At 37.6% G+C, this 10698-nt stretch overlaps 1 long non-coding RNA gene across 1 annotated transcript; it reads right to left on the bottom strand.

The window, feature by feature from the left end:
- Positions 1-6658: 6658 nt before the first annotated feature.
- On the bottom strand, positions 6659-7574 carry LOC139782485 (uncharacterized). The gene is made up of 2 exons (XR_011720894.1): positions 7081-7574; positions 6659-7004 (listed from the first exon to the last, which is right to left on the bottom strand). It is a non-coding gene; the product is annotated as an uncharacterized lncRNA (long non-coding RNA).
- Positions 7575-10698: the final 3124 nt, after the last annotated feature.

Here is a 10698-nt window from a genome sequence, read left to right as displayed (position 1 = left end):
TCAGTGGCCGCACGCGCATGCAAAAGTGCGCCAATTTTAAATATGATGACTATTGACTGCCCTGCTGAAAATGACCGATTGAATCCGATTGGTTCCGCATTAAATTTGGTGAAATTGAATCGGAATGAATGCGTTTTCAATCCGGTTAATCGGATGCCTGATTGGAAGTGAATCGGTTTTAATAACAAATTAATCGGAATCGTTTTTAATTCGGCATTTCCGGATTGATCTGAATCCGCCGTTATCGGTTTCAATCGTATTAATGCCAATTCATTTTAATCGGGTGAATAAAGTGACCACACGAATCGTATTGAATCCGCATCAATCGTAAAGTTTTAATACAACACCGGAATCGAATTTAATGCGATATTTCGGGATTTATCTGAATCCGACTGAATCGGTTTCAATCGTATTAATGCCAATCCATTTTAAGCGGGTAAATAAAATAACCACATGATTCCTATTGAATCCGCATCAATCGTGAAATTTTAATACAACACCGGAATCGGATTTAATGCGATATTTCCGGATTCATCTGAATCCGACTCAATCGGTTTCAATCGTATCTGCGCTTAATCCATTTAAATCGGGTAATTAAAGTAGCTATGTGAATCGGATTAAATCCGCCTTAATCATTAAAATTGTATACAACACATAATTTTTACGTAATAGAGTTCTTACTACAGGATTTTCTTTTGGTAAAGTCATGAGTTCTATATTTGCAAAACTGTAAAATGTTTTCATTTAAATAAATACTGCACATTGTAATAAATTTGTAGTACAAAGAATGGAATTATAATAAAGTAATAAATAATCCTGTTTATATATCCGGAATTCACGGATTCTATCACTTTGAATCGGTCAGTCAATCCGTATAAATCATTATAATTTCGTGATTTCGGGGTTCATGAAATCATAACGATTTAAACGATTGACTAAGACCGATTCAAACCGATAGAAAACGAGTGAAATTACATCCTTGAGTACGAATCCGTTTCAATCGTTTCCAATCGGTATAATCGTTATGAAATCATGACGATTCAAACCGATAGGAACCGATTGAAATTACATCGTTAATTGATTACGAATCCGTTTCAATCGGTTTCGATCGGTGTAATCGTTACGAAATCATAACGATTCAAACCGATAGGAACCGATTGAAATTACATCGTTGAATACCAATCCGTTTCAATCGTTTTCAATCAGTGTAATCATTTATAAAATCATAACGATTCAAATCGATAGAATCCGATTGAAATTACATCCTTGAATACCAATCCGTTTCAATCGTTTTCAGTCGGTGTAATCGTTATAAATCCGTGATTTCCGGATCAAGAATCCAGATTCATTCGGATTCAAAATTTTTAATCGGATTCAATCGGTCATTTTTAGCAGGGTGGTCAATCGTGCGGAATAACCAAGCGTCTTGATTCAAGCAGTTAGGTATCACGCTGGGAGTTTGTTTAGTTTTATTATGCGGGGGAAGGGGTTCCGCCGCAGGCTACTTCTATGTAAAAATCACAACTTCTATAAAGCAGGGCATATACACACGTGTGTGTGCCCTGCTTTAACGGAAATCACAACTTCTATAAAGCAGGGCATACACACGTGTGTGTGTGCCCTGCTTTAACGAAAATCACAACTTCTATAAAGCAGGGCATACACACGTGTGTGTGGCCCTGCTTTAACGAAAATCACAACTTCTATAAAGCAGGGCATACACACGTGTGTGTGTGTGTGTGTGTGTGTGTGTGTGTGCCCAGTACATGCGTGGGCGGGGAAATTTTGCTCCCCTGCACCCCCCTCCCATGCATGTACTTTATAATTTCGCTTTACAACTTAGCATGTACTTTAAGTTGTAAAGCGAGTTCCACGCTTTCAACCACGGGGGGGTGCGGGGGGGGGCCGAAGGCCCCCCCTCGCACCGCCTCGTCTGTGTGTGTGTGTGTGTGTGTCCACGCGAAACGAGGTGCCACATGGGTTCATGACGCGCTTTACAACTTAAGGTACATGCTAAGTTGTAAAGCGAAATTATAAAGTACATGCATGGAAAGGGGGGTGCAGGGGAGCAAAATCCCTTCGCCCACGCATATACTTAAACGAGCTTGTAAAGCGCGTCATGAACCCATGTGGCACCTCGTTTCGCGTGGACACACACACACACAGACGAGGCGGTGCGAGGGGGGACATCAAACATGACACTAAGTTCATCAAAATCGGAGGTGAGGGGTGTAAACTGAATAATTACCGTTTATTGGAGTATGCGACGCAAACAAATCTACTGTCGATGAAATTGTTGAAATCGCCTTGTTTTCGTTCTGTTCGGCTGCGAGTGACGTGCAATATACAGTGTCCGCGAAGTACCAGAGAGCGCTCACGCACGAGCGGGACCGACGGTGCTTCTGGAGTTACTTAATTTTAATTAATACAGTAATCAGGTTGTGACGGAGTTGACTTTCACCTTGGGACGATTTCAATTAACACGCAAATGTCTCACGTCAGAGACGTTTGCCTTGACCACCCGATACATTCCATTTTCTCAGATAACTTTTTTGCGTATTGTCAGACGTATTCGCTGTTCGTTTTTAAGGATTTTGCACGTGACTGCATGACTGCATAACAATATGCATTATTTGTAAGAAGCTTTTTCTTCAGTTTCTATATATACCCAGTAAACAATTTGTCAGCAAATTGTAACCAATTTGACACCAAATACGCGCAAAACTTGTCGACAAATCCGGTGCGATCTGTGTCTGCAATACGCTTGTGTTTTGCTAGCAAAGCTTGTGTACATGACTTGACACCAAATTGACGCCAAATATCGAGCAGAACAGGGCAGCAAAAGTTCAACGGCAAATTTGCGCCATATTGTAAACAAGGCTTGCCAACAAAAGCTCGACAGCAAATTTGTGCCAAATTGCGTCGAGCAAACCTTGACGAAAAAACTTGACGCCAAATTGACACCAAATACCGAGCAAAGCTTGCCAGCAATCTAACAGCAAATTGTTGACAAATTGCTATCAAAGTTTGTTGACAAAACCCGACGCCAAATTGATATCAAATATCAAACAAGATTTGAGAACAATACTTAACAGCAAATTGGCACCAAATACAGAGCAAATCTTGATGACACAGCTTGACGCCAAATTGCAGCAAGCCTTGTTACGTAGCCACTAATAAATACTAAAATATATATTTTTTTAGGAAAAATTAAAAGCATTAAATTATAAAAAGCATATAATTTTTAATTGATTTACAATAAATTATTTTATACATATGTTAAAAGAAATCTTTATATTTATAAAACATTATAAGACATTTATAAAATCTAACGGTGGCAATAAAATAATTAATTATATATTAATTACAGTAAATGTTATACAATGTGAATTTACTGACATATGCAAACATTTAACTTTGTCAACAGCACATACAATATTTGTAAACACTCGAGAATCTATATAATGCCTGGAACACATACTCCGTGCGCAGATAATGCATTGGCCGGTATAAGAAGGATTTATAGAATCTTACTGAAAACACGAGTATAATTTCTATGAAAATGCATCTAAAACAATATTCTTATAAGCCTAATACTACTAACTTTCCTTTCTTTAATTATACAATAATAACTACCGTGCATATTTAAACAACTAGTTCAAACTTGAAACACGATTTATTATTTGCAAGAATGCAAAATTGAAATAAACAAATGTTCACAATGTGCATAGTTCGTCGATTACGATGGAATAATGCAGTACTGTTGTCAGAAAGAAATAACAAAAGAATAATATACATCATTTAGGTGCAAGCAACCGAAGTGAATTTTGTAGTGTTTGATGTAATAGAAATTAATATACAGCAGAAAAAAACTGTTGAAACAAAACTTTTAAACCGTTCAAAAAAAACTTTTAAACTATTCAAACAAAACTTTTAACTTTTACAGATAAAAAAATACACGATATTTCATCAACAGTTCCAAGATTATTTTGAGAAATATTTTAATCAAAAAAAGAATATGTAAAATGTTTAATATTGCAAGAATATGATAGTTATAAAACTAAAGCATTTCCCTTGTATTTTAAATTATTTTAAATTGTTTCTATTTCAAACTAATATTACAATTTTGCCTTAATCAGATTCAAACGGCAAGTAGAATGAAACATTTTATTACATAATATTACATATTCTTTATACTCTTATAACTCTTTTTTAAGACTATAAGAGTATAACTCTTTATACTCTTATAACTCTTCTTTATAAATCTTATTTTCACGAAACATTTCGAATATTTTTTATTCTCATCACTATTCTCGCAGTTTTCAGAATTATCATCGTTGTCATCTGAATGAGCCTCGTTATTGTTGCCGGTGTGTCTGTTAATGTTAAATATATCTCTATAATTATCGTTATTTTCGAAATCAAAGTGTTCAGAGTACTCAAAATGATCAGAATTATTAAAAAATTCAGAATGGTGAGAAAGTTCAGAATGATGAAAAAGTTAAGAATAATGAGAAAGTTCAGATTCTTTTTGATTATGAAGAAAATCTGGTATTACGGAACTTTGGCTTTTAACGGAAGCATGTGCTTGCTGAATATGCGACTGATCGAATTCAATTAAAGAATCTGTTGAATTGAGTTCTTCTACAACTTCAACATTCACTTTCTGCCTTTTAACTTTCTTAGAAAGCTTATGAAACGGTGTTTTTTGGCATGTTCTAAAATAAACTGCAAATAAATTTAAATGTTATGTTTACATAAAATACATAGATTTCAAAATATATACTATCTTTACTCTTTAAAAACATTTATTTTTTCAGATTTTCTACTGCACAATCACTATAACAAATGGAATGTTAATGGAAAAAAATATAACTAAATTAATTAAACTAACAGTACAAAATAAACTTATAGGATGGAAGGCTGGCTGATTTTCTCGAGTTATAAAAAGGTCATCAATTTAAATTTAAAAACAAAATCTCGTTTAATTAAACAAATTTTAAATACAATTAACGTTTTACGTTTCGACTTTATATACTTAGTCTTCTTCAGAAACCTGATACATAAGAGATAATACATAAAAAATAATTAAAAAATAAAAAGAAATAAAATTGCTACAGATAAAAAGGATAGAGAACAAAGCCGCATACTTTGGACTGACTTGCCAGAAATGTAGCTAAGATCTACACTATGACATAGTATAGACCTTAGCCACAATTAATGTATATACGAGTTGTCAAAAATAGAATGAAATAAGTCAAGTAATAAAATTGTTACTATTATCTATACTGTTGTTATTATTATCTCAAACGATATTATTTATTATTTGACAGTGTAAAATTGTAATGCATATATTAAAATTACATTAGGGCTAGAATATAAACCAGACCCACAAGAATGAGAGCAATTCCAAGATCTCAAGACGAGAATTAACCAGATCTTACAGGGCGGAATTAAGGAGTCTGGATTACTGATTGAAATCAAAGTAAGAAAAGAAAAGAAAAAAAGAAAAAGAAAGAGAGGGGGGCCTCTGCTTTTGGCTACGAGATCAATTCTAGGGCTAGAATATAAACCAGAGCCACAAGAATGAGAGCAATTCCAGATCTTAAGACGAGAATTAACCTTGCAGAGCCCCTTGTACTACCACGATCAATGTCGATCTTCCAATATGGCGTCCCAAATGAGAATATCGGAAGGGCCCTGCTCGCTGGACCGGACTCCTTGCCTCAATCCTCCCTCAAGCTCTCCTTTTCCTGGCGGTGAGCTCTCCTTGGGAAGTCGAATCTCGCTCGGTTGGTCTCCAGAATACGTGCCGCTTAGCTCAATCAGTTACGAAAGAAGGAAAACGTACTCGTCTCGTCCGAAGAAACGCAGCAAGAGCGGCCATGACACTGAACAAGAGCGAGGAAGGAGGTGGGGGCGCTTTGAAAGTGGCGACTCACGTGTCGCGCCATCTGAATGAAACGCCCTAAACATCGCTTGGTATTTGGCGTCAATTTGTTCTTAAGTTTTGTTACCAAAATTTGCTCAATATTTGGCATCAATTTGGCGTTAGGTTTAGTCAACAAACTTTAACAGCAATTTGGTGCCAATTTGTTATCAGGTAGTTGCTAAGCTTTGCTCGGTATTTGGCGTCAATTTGTTCTCAAGCTTTGTCACCAAAATTTGCTCAATATTTGGCATTAATTTGGTGTTAGGTTTTGTCAACTAATTTTAGCGGCAATTTGATGCCAATTTGTTATCAGGTACTACTAAGCTTTGCTCGATATTTGGTATCAATTTGGCGTCAATTGTGTACGCATGTTTTGATACGTATTTGCTAGCAGTTTGTCGACAACATTTGATAAAACAAATTTTGATGCAAATTTGTACCATTTCTGAAACCAAAATTTGTAGCAAGTATTTGGCATTATTTGTTCGAACAGATTTGGCTATCTGGGTACATGTTAACTTGTACTCATGATGTGTATCATCACAATATGATCACAAGACATACATCACATTTCGATCAATATCAGAAGATCATGACGTGATGAAATCTGATCATCAGGCATTGCTATCTGGGGTATATATAAAGAAAATAATATCAAGTAGAAAATCCTTTTTTATTTACTATTATGTAGTACTATTATAAATTCAAACGGCCAATTTCGAGCAATTATCAGGTGTTAAAGAAAATTATTTAATACATTCAATATAGTATACAAATTCGTTAACGTTTCGCGCCTTACTTGGCCTTCCTCAGAACAATAAAAATTACAAAAACGCATATATATCTCGCATTATTCTAAGAGTACAACGAATCAACTCATTACGACGCCACAATTTGCATTAATCCGGTCTCACCAAAGCAATCGGACAGTTAGTCATATTGAAGTCAGAAGTGTCAATTATTCGTCAATCCACGCACTGAGTCGGTCGCTTCTCCCGCTGTATGTCCCTTATTCGTCCATCAAAACTCATATGGATGTAAATTCCTTGTCTCACAACCATCTTAGTGACAACTATGTTAAAAATAGAATTCACATAAGACCGAAAAGAACTTTTGATTTAAAACGAGCTTAGCCACAAATGACTCACATAAGTAGTCGATGAAACAAAGAGCCGGGGTGAATTCATTACAACGTCTCGCAAAACGTGTGTTCATCGTGAGAGATAGCGGACGACTGAGACGATACCCGCATTACAAGGACACGAAAACATAAATCTTTGTTATTAACCCAACGTTCAAGATAATCGATTCAAGATGTCAAAATAAGCATCGTTTAGCAGTTCCGTGTCTTTATTTAAATTTATACCATTAATCTGCTCTTTAATATGTATCATTTCTGCGGTTAATCTCTTTTTGTAATTATGCTCAACTTCCAGAATGCGCGTATTATCCCAGTCAAACGAATGATTAAATTTAGTAGAATGTTCCGAAACAACAGAATGCTTTGAATCATCTAATCTTATATTGTTTTTATGTTCCTTTAGTCTAGTTTGCAACTGCCTTTTTGTTTGACCGACATAAGAGGCATCACAATTTTTACAACATATTTTATAAACTACGTCATTTTTCTAATAATGACGTAGTTTATAAAATATGTTGTAAAATATGTTGTAAAAAACGATTATACGTTTACGATTATGCTACTGTAGAGCTTAAAACTTAACTATGCTTACCGTAGCTTAAAAAATCTTTCGGGATTATTGTTGCTATCGATGTAAATCTTGGCCAGCGCGTTGTGCGTAGCCGACTCCACGCAGCCCTCGTGAACGCGTGATTCCAACCACGGTAGCAACAGCTTCAGCCGAATTCTCTTTTCTACCTCCTCGACCAGTTCGTCGGTGGAGAATTGCCCGCGCACCACCAGGATCAGATTTTAATGATATCTTCCGAGCAGTCAACGTCCAGTAGACCACCCACGACCACCGGGAGACGCGACGGATTTACCTTCTGGACGTATATCTCGATGTACTTTTGTAAATTATTGCGATAAAGGTAGAGAACGAGATTGTGAACGAAGTCGAATCGATCGCACACGATTATCAAAGGCAATTGATCGGATAGCTTTGCTTCCTTCAGGAAATTCTTTACGCGCTCCGGATTGTATGCTCTCCCGACATATACGCTCCACCTCCACTTTTTGGGTTATTACTGCGTTTGCCCTTTAGGTGCATGCGTGTTTGTGTGCGTGTGTTCAGTACGCTGCCAAACGGGTCCTGGTGTCCCATGGAGCGGATTAAGCGGAAGCGTAACCAGCGGATCGCCAATCACGGATCCGTTTCGACGGAATCTTTGAAAGAGCTCTATCGGAAAGATTCCGTGATTGGCGATCCGCTGGTCCGCTTACGCTTAATCCGCTCCATGGGACACCAGGACCCGTTTGACGGCGTACCAAAACCGGCGGATCGTCTGTGATTGGTCGCAGAGTTCGATACGCTCGATACGCGCGTATCGCGATACGCACCATGGGACGGCACCCTGATTTGCAGAAAGCCATAATTAATCTGCATATTTTGATTGTCGGTTTTTTCAAAACTGTGAAGATGTCGTTGCAGTGGAGACCCATGAGGGATTCGACAGCACGCCGAAGACCCATGGCCGATCCAGACGTCAGAGGGCAATGAAAAACAATGTGATTAATATCTTCGATCGGATTACCACAAGCGCATGAGCCGTCATCAATAATGTTTTTTCTAAATAGACTATGGTTTAAACTATAATAATTCGCTCTCAGGCGGGAGATCGATCGCATCGCGTTTGAGGCCTAATTTGTAGTACCACGGTTTTGGCGCATTAACATAGATTGTGCGAAAGAAAAGATTTCCTTTGTGTTGGGCGCATCTAAACAAATAATTATGAAATTCTAAAGATAGTTTTTCCCTTTGTTCGATAAACAAATCCGAGTGGGGGAGCCTAAATGCGTGAGTTTCAATACCTAGGCGTCCCAGGTAGAACAGCAAGTCACAATAAAGTCAAAATGATGTCAAAATGACTGCAAAATGACGATTTTTGGTCATTTTACAATCATTTTACCATCATTTTGACGTCATTTTGATTTTATTGTGACTTTCTGTTCTCCCTGGGGTATGGCCTTTTTTGCTAGGTCGTCGGCTATTTCGTTACCGATGATGCCTTTATGCGAAGGTATCCAAATAAACTGTATGATTTTACCGCGTTCTTAAGATGCCATGATTTTTGCTTTAAGGTAGTCGTCTCGTCAGGGCATGTATTAGATAAAGTTTTCGATTTCGGATTTTATATCAAATTATATGATCAGCTTTGCAGTCGATTTTTTCTGTGGCTCCTTACCGACTATTTACTCTAGAAAATCGATCTCGAAAATCACAAATTTTGCATTACTTCATACAGACGGCCAGAAAAAGAAGGCTCTATCACGGTTTCAATCACATATTTTCGCATTTTTCGATTAGATGAAGTGAGAAAAAACATTGCTTTTTGTACATTAGATTTCGAAGAATCCGATGCAACCATAAAATATATAGTTTACCGGAGATTTCGCTGCTAATTTTTTAGTTTATTTTAGTGAAAATGCGGTAATCGAGCAGACATTTTTTGGTCGAGGTTAGGTTGGGAAGACTTGGCAACGCCGCTGGCTAATCACTGTAGTTGCAGGTTATGGGGCTCGTCTTTCTTAGCCGAATTGGATAGTGATTGACACCCCTGTCATACGTTTTGAAACCCTTTCTCAGTAATTGAAGTAAAATGCGACGTTGCCAAGTATTTTTCTCACTTGTAACCTTTCTCGACGACTCGCATGATCAGCTGATCAAAACGGAGTCAAATGAGAAAAATCACAGAATTTGGAAAAAGTAACATACTTTGTCACGTATGAAATTTTACACCATAATTCATAAAATTATTTTTCCCTTAGCAAAAATTGCCTGAAATATATTTCTGAACGTGAAAACCTACAAACAGTCACATGACTAGCACGTAGCGAGACGACTACCTTAATAAGGGGAATTAGGTAGTTCGAGCGGCATGTAACCGGATTAGAGAGAGCCTCTAAGGGGCAATTTCACCAACCACGGTTAGCTTAACCGACGGTTAAAGTTAGCAGGATTGACCAATAGAAATGAATCCACCCTGCTTTCTATTGGTCAATCCTGCTAACTTTAACCGTCGGTTAAGCTAACCGTGGTTAGTGAAATTGCCCCTAAGACGCTTTTTGAATCAGAGACGATAGTGAATCTAGTGTGATTAATATCTAAGGTGAGTAGCACCGCGTTGTATATCGCCCACGCCTCCGCTGTGTATACCGAAGCGCGCGGGGGAAGTTTGAACATGAGACTTCTGTGTAACTGAGGCGAGTAGCACGACGCTCCCACCCAGCTGTTCGTATCAATTTTCGAGCCATCCGTGTAAAGAACAATGGAGTCTGAGATAATGGTATTAAAGGCCTGCGTGAATAAACTTTGAACAGCTGACCTGGGGATTCTATCAATTAGTTCGAGGAAGTCTGAAGCTGGGCGGTATAAGAGGGGAGCAAATAAAATGGATTAGTAAGGGTGCTGAAAGGGAGAAGGCGAGACGGCGGAATGCAGTGAGGATGATTGAAGAGCTCTAACGCGCAAGAATGATTTAAACAAGGGAAATTTATTTAGACAGTATTCATAATTTGCCGGGTTATCGTGAGTTGAGAGAGCAAGCTGATATAGGGAGCTTTCCAGCAAGCGACACAAATCGAC

This window comes from Temnothorax nylanderi, unplaced genomic scaffold (genome assembly GCF_030848795.1).
Source record: "Temnothorax nylanderi isolate EJ_2023f unplaced genomic scaffold, tnyl_v1.0 TNYL_tig0416_pilon, whole genome shotgun sequence".
In the NCBI taxonomy this organism is placed as follows: domain Eukaryota; kingdom Metazoa; phylum Arthropoda; class Insecta; order Hymenoptera; family Formicidae; genus Temnothorax; species Temnothorax nylanderi.
The sequence above is the reverse complement of the archived record's forward strand: the minus strand, read 5'-3'. Positions and strand labels throughout refer to the sequence as shown.